A 6,997-nucleotide genomic window follows, 5' to 3' on the forward strand; every position below is an offset into this window, starting at 1 on the left:
GAGGAATTATAACCCATTCTTCGACTCAAAATCGCTTAAATAAGCAAAAAAAATTGGACCCAAAACGCCGGCCAATTTTTTTTGACCCAAAACGTCCATTTAGATTTTAGTCTTAGGTTGGCCAACTAAATGGTGATGGTCTTGTACGCATTTTCTTAAAACAATGACAAAGGTAAAAGTGTTATGTAATATAATATTATAGCAGTGGATGCCTGTAAAAGTAACTCCTACTATTCTTCTCCATCTGGTAGTTAATCTCTCGTTACTTCTCGTCATTATAATTGTAACTCTCACGCCTCCATAACTTCCCCAAAATCTTCCTCCATAATCTCAATGATTAATATATTCACGACACCCTTTAGTGTTCCTCAATGTAAATCTATAAATAAGGTATTAAGAATCATGTTGATACATATGAGAATAATTGAAGAATAAGAAAGTTCTCTCTTTTTCCTATTATTTATTGTCTATTTTCTTATTTTATATTGTTAGTTTGAGCGCATATATACACACACAAACATACATACACACAAAAGTTTTTAAGGTACGCGCGGGCGTTGCGCGTGTACTTCCACTTAATGAGTATAAAGTTTTAAAAGAATTATATACACACACACACATTAATTTTTAGGGTATGCACATTGCGCGTATACTTCCGCTTAATCAGTATAAAGTTTTAAGAGAATTATATAAATTTTAGGCAGAATAGCCTAAATGACACCTATACTTGTGCCACTTTGTCATGCCGGTCCCCAAACTTAATAATTTGCCAATTGAACACTTACACTCCTTCAAATCGTGTATAATAAACGCTTATGACAAGAGGCTGCAGTGGGTGTAATGCAATCTCTTCTACGTTAGTTGCCACGTCAAAAAATAACAATGTATAGATGCCATGTCACACGGTAGATTAAAAATAATTAAAATAAAAAATAAAAAATAAAAATAAAATTCAAACTTTAATCCCCTAACCCCCTCCCTCGTTGATTTCTCTCTCTACCCTGATGTTCTTCCTCCTGCCCATCTCATTTTCTCTTGTTCGGCCTCCTCTCCCCTTCCAATTCTTCCCTTTTTATAGTATAGAAATAAAATTAAAATGAATAAAGAAAAAACGACGAGGTAAAATTAATTTTTTTTCCAGATCGAAAAGTGGGAGAAGAAGCTCGGTGGTCCATTTCCATGGCTGAAGGCGTTAGATGACGGAGAATAAGTTCGATGGACCATTTTTTGTCCAGCTCGAAAATTAATACTCGCTGCCTCTTTAGTATATTGATACCCGCTGCCCTTTTTAGTATATTTTTGACTTGTTCATGACATCATGGATAAACAGAGATGGTTAAGGGAACTTCAGGGATCAGTTTTTTTTTTTTTTTTTTCTGAAGGGGGAGGGGAGAGTGGGGAAGAAGAAGTATAGAGGGAAAAGAAAACGAAAAGGGAAGAGGCAGCGGTGGTTTGGGGGGAGGGGATGGGGAAGAAGAAGCGTACATGGAGAAAAAAGGGAGGGGTGCAGGGTTTGTTGAAGAAGAAGTGTACGGGTCTTTTTCTTTTTTTGACTTATTTTATGTTTATCTTTTTAATTTATTTTTTATTTTTATTTTTATAATTTTTTTTCTTCTTATTTTAATTATTTCTTATTCAAAATATCATACTCAAGCTTGTTGTCTACACTCGTATTGTCCAGCTCAACCATTTTGTTGCCACATGTGCTTGGTCAATGGTCAGAGGCGTTTAAAATATAAGTTTTGATCAAGTTAAAGTGTCTGGATGACACTTTGTAGATTATAGGGACCGGGATGATAAAGTGGCACAAGCTCAAGTGTCTAAGAGGCTATTCTGCCTAATTTTTATATTAAAAATTATGTTCGAGATAAAAGAAAAATATATAAGTTTTTAAATATAATTAGTCTTAGAATACGCGCGATGCGCGTGTACTCATGTGTTAAATAAAAACTTCTTAAATCTGACATAAATATTATTTAAAAAATATGTCTTGCGTGTAAGATATTAGATATTCACAATGTTAAATCTTAGTTTACATTTTCCTTGTTAGTATGTTTGTACTTTAACCAAATATTTTTCAAAGATTTAATTCTAGTCTTTTATTAATTATACGTAAATATTAACTCATTAATAATATTCTACTTGATATTGTTGGAATTGAAAATATGAAGGGTATGTCATTTTTATTAATGAAGGATTGGAGAGATTGGCAGAATAAACCTGGTAAAGATTTTGTGATTTAGTTGCTAATTTTGAGTCGTTGGTGATTTTTCTTTCTTTTTAATAATTTTTATGTATGGTATAAGAGTTTATATAATTTTAAAGTACTAAATATTGTAACTTCATACTTATCTCAAAAATGGAATAATTTAATAAGAAATATTTTAGTTTTTTTCAAAGTCCTAAATATTAAGAAATAATCAAATGACTATTTTGTCTAGTGTGAACTCTATTTTTAAAAAGTAAAAATACGAATGGTATTTCGCTAAAAGTAGGGTGCGCGCTTTGCGCTTGTTCCCCTTGTCAATAAATAAATAACTTCTTTAAAAATTACATAAATAATATTAAACAATGTTTTGAGTTATAATAAAAAGTAAAATAAAATGTATAACTTTCTAAAGGTATATATATTGGTCTCATATCCAGCACAATGAAAGTCCTTACAGTTTTATAAGAATATCTTATGATAATCATTGTTATTTTATGTATTGACAATGATCAAATAATTAAAATTAATTACTTTTATCATGACGAGGTTGGCTTGAAAAAATTGATATGTGAAAATATAAACGTTATATATATATATGTATGTATATATATGGATCAATTTTTTCTTCTATTATTTTATCGTTATTGTTTTAAGTTTGCATACATTAATAAATAATAATAATTGATTGTATGTTGTTTTATAATTAGTGAATAGATTCTACACATTGAGGATCAATGATGTTTGGAAGTCGACATAATTATTGAGTGTAGTTTCAAATATTATACAAAAGTTCAATAGATAAAATTTAGTTGATTTCAAAATTATAGATATTAAAAAATTAACATGAAAGATATTATAGATGTATTATACACTTCAAATAAGTAAATAATTTATTTAATATTTAAAATATTAGAATTTTGTAAATAGTTATAATAAAGAGTTACTATTAAATAACTAAAAATTACTTGATTTAAAAGTTTAAAATATTAAATTATAACTTTATCCAGTAGTTAAGTTAAGAATATTTTACCTTGTATTCCAACTACACTGAATTATATACTATTTATTTTTCATTATTTTTTTGTATAGTTGTCAATTATTATTTCAATACTCCGATTTTAAGTTTTTCATAGTACTCATGATTTTTAGATGGTTAGACTGGGCAAAGTTATAGATAGAAAAAAATAAATAAACTACAATTAATAACATAAGTATATTTTAAACTAATTGTTTGATTTTTATATGGTAAACTTAATTGATTTTGATGTCCTAAATATTATGATTTGTTGTGTAAGAAAAATTTTAATAAGTAAAGTTTTAATTGACTTGAAAATAGTAAATATTATGGGAATAATTAAATGTCTATTTTGTCTAGAGCGAACTCTATTTTAAAGGGGTAAAAAAGACGAACGACATTTCGCTAAGGGCCTTCGTGCTTTTAATATAGTACTAGCTTTAGTGTACGTGTGTTGCACGTGTGTTTCGCGTCAATTAGTATAAAATATATACAAAATAAATAAATTATTATATACATTGAAACAATATCTTCTTAACATACAAAGATGATGAATTTAGTTGAATTAGTTATATAATATTTGTAATTATAATATCTTGCGAAATAAGATATAAATATGTCATGTTGTTGTATCTCGTCTAACATCTCTTTGGAATACCAGTAATATAAATTTCGACTATCAATTAGACCAATAACAGTATTATATTACTTTAGAATTTGTCAAAATGGTTATTTCATCAAAATATTGTAAACCTTAACTACTGGATATATATTTCTTGAAATTCTAATTTACTAAACAATGCAATTTTTCATAAAACTCCAGTCACCTAATTAGGTCAGTATTGAGGAAGCTGTTCTTTAAACAAATTTTCTTGCATCTTCGTCTAATGATATTAATTAAGTAGTTATTATTTTTCTTAAAATATTAAAAGCTTGAAAAATTAAATAATAACTTAAATTTTTGAAAAGGAGATCTAGTGCATTCCTAAGATCACCCTACAAAGAAATAATAATATTATTTATTAATTATCAAATAATGAATACAAAAAATAATGAAGCTTTTAAATTAATGGTATTTTTTTCATAATTAATGTATCATCAAGATTGTAACACAAATATTTTATGTAGAAAAATGAAGGTAAGCTATTTTTTATAACAAAAGAGATTATAAATTTAAAAACTTGTTCAACATAAAAAATATGTGGTATATGGTAGAGAATTATATATTTAAAGATTGATTTTTCTAATTTAGAGGAAGGTTTAGTAAACAATATTTATTATGAATATAGATTATAAGTAAGTATAATCAGTTTTTCATTTTTATGAAGAATAATAAATAGAATCTAATTTAATTTGTCAAGATTCTAAAATAAATATTTTAGGTAGGAAATAAATTTAAGTTATTTTTTATATAAAAAAGAGACTAAAAGTTTTAAAACATGTTATGATTTTCTTTTCTCGGGTTTGAGTCTTTTCTCCCCTTGGTATCTATATGTCTATTTTTTTTACATGGTGATAAAATTTATTTTTTATAACCAAAGTACATAATATTAGCTCATACAGACTTAGAACCTTTCCAACTTTGTATCAAAATTAAAAGACAACAGAAGCAATTATCTTGTTTTAAAAGATATGGCGTTAGTAAATAAAATATGGTTATATGGCATTGATAAATAGAATATGGTACTTGGATGTATTCTCGCTGGATAATTAAATCAACGTATAATGGTTGATTTTAAATTCTTAAATTTTTTAGTTAATTTAAAGGTCCTAAATCTTAGGGAGATATTAAATGATTTTTTTTTATCTAGTGTGATCTCTAATTTTAAAAGGGTAAAAAAACGAACACATTTCACTAAGGGCCTTCGTGCTTTTAATATAGTATAAATTTTTACGTGTAAGATTTACATACAGTAAACTCTTAATATTTTTAAAGGTTTTGGACTTTTTACATAATTTAAATAAGAAAATATTTAATAAGTAAATTTTTTATTAATTTTAAACTCATAAACGTAGATTTGTATAAAGTAAACTCTTAACAGTTTTAAAATTCTAAATGATAAGACTTTCTGCATAAGTCAAATAAGAAAGATTTTAATGCGTGAAATTTTAATTCATTTAAACAGTTAAATATAAAAAACAATTAATTAATTATTCAATAATTTATTACTTGTGGTACTTGACACACAAAAAGCCGTTAGTTTAAGTTCCAATAAGTAAATATTAATTCATTGTAGAAATGTATCTGTTGTTAATGAAGGGATAGGGAGAAAACGTGGTAAACCTATGTTAAGTTGGTGTTTTTTTTTTTTTTTTTTGGAAGTGATTGATATAAGGTAAAAGTTTACTTGATTTTAAAGTTCTAAATATTAGGATCTTCTACCAAGTTTAAATAAGGAAGGATTTAATACATAAAATATAACAATTAATTTTCAAATTCTAAATATTAGGAAAATGATTTAAATGACTATTTTGTCTAGCGCAAAATTAATTTTTAAAAGATAAAAATTGGCGAACGACATTTCGTTAAGAAACTTCATGCTTTTAATATAGTATAGATAGATGATTACTGATCTTAATAGTTTAATTACTCAATAAAGTAAGACACTCTGCCCTACACAAGTCTGATATTTTCCTATACATATCCCTATTTTCAATTTGTACATGAGTATATTTTTATTTTAGAACTCCTATATGACATATATAGCTAGAATATTTATACATGTTTTCTTATTTAATATAAGTAGGCCTACATAAGTATTCAGTATCTTATTTAATGATTATTCCATCGTCAATTGGTTATATGTATGTAAGGTAATTTTCATAGTCGAGATATTTAGGTTAGTGATCAATTTTATGTGTTTATCTTACGTTTGTGTTTAATTGATATGGTGAAATCTGAAAGATTTTTAAGTTTTAAATATTAAGATTTTGTACATAATGCAAATAAAGAAGGATTTGGTAAATAAAACATAGTAGATTTTAAATACCTATAAATTAGAAAAATAATTAAAGGAATATTTTATGTAGTGTGAACTCTATTTAAAAGAGGCGAACGATATTTCGCTAAGGGCCTTCGTGCTTTTAATATAGTACTAGTTTTAGAGTACGCGCTTTGCGCGTGTATTTATATTAATGGGTACTCAATTTTTAAAAATCACATTATGTATTTGAGTTATTAAATAAAACTTAGAAGAAGGGTATATTATTTAAAATGTTGAATATCGATCTTATTTGGCAAACTTAATGAAAGAAATCTGGCTCCATCAAAGTTTTTAGATATCTTATTGTGATTTTAAAATTATTGGCATTTCTATTGCCTAATACTGAAACAAATAAATCAAATAATACTTTTATTGTTATTCAAAGATTTGTCAAATAAAATAAATAGAAAAATTAAATAATTGAACCTTTTGGTATCTTAGAGATTTGAGTATCTTGTAGCTCACAAAAAAGTTGATAAATGATGATGCAAAGTCTAAGGATAATTGTTGAGTTAATATCTTTTCAAAAATAACTTAATATTAAAAAAAATATAAGAAGTTATCATTCGCTGAAATAAATGTGAAAAGAAACAAAAAGATAATTAAAAAATTAACTCACATTTAAAATAAATTTTATCTGCTAATATTTTATCCTTATTGCTTTAAGTTTGTATTTTTTATCAATTTGACTTTTAATCTATTACTAACTTTGCTCTGTTGTCTGATATTGTGATGATTTCGCCAGTCATCTCATGAGTTACCGCTCCGTTTCCCCCATTTCAGCTTCTT

Source organism: Nicotiana sylvestris, chromosome 1, assembly GCF_000393655.2.
Source record: "Nicotiana sylvestris chromosome 1, ASM39365v2, whole genome shotgun sequence".
Lineage (NCBI taxonomy): Eukaryota > Viridiplantae > Streptophyta > Magnoliopsida > Solanales > Solanaceae > Nicotiana > Nicotiana sylvestris.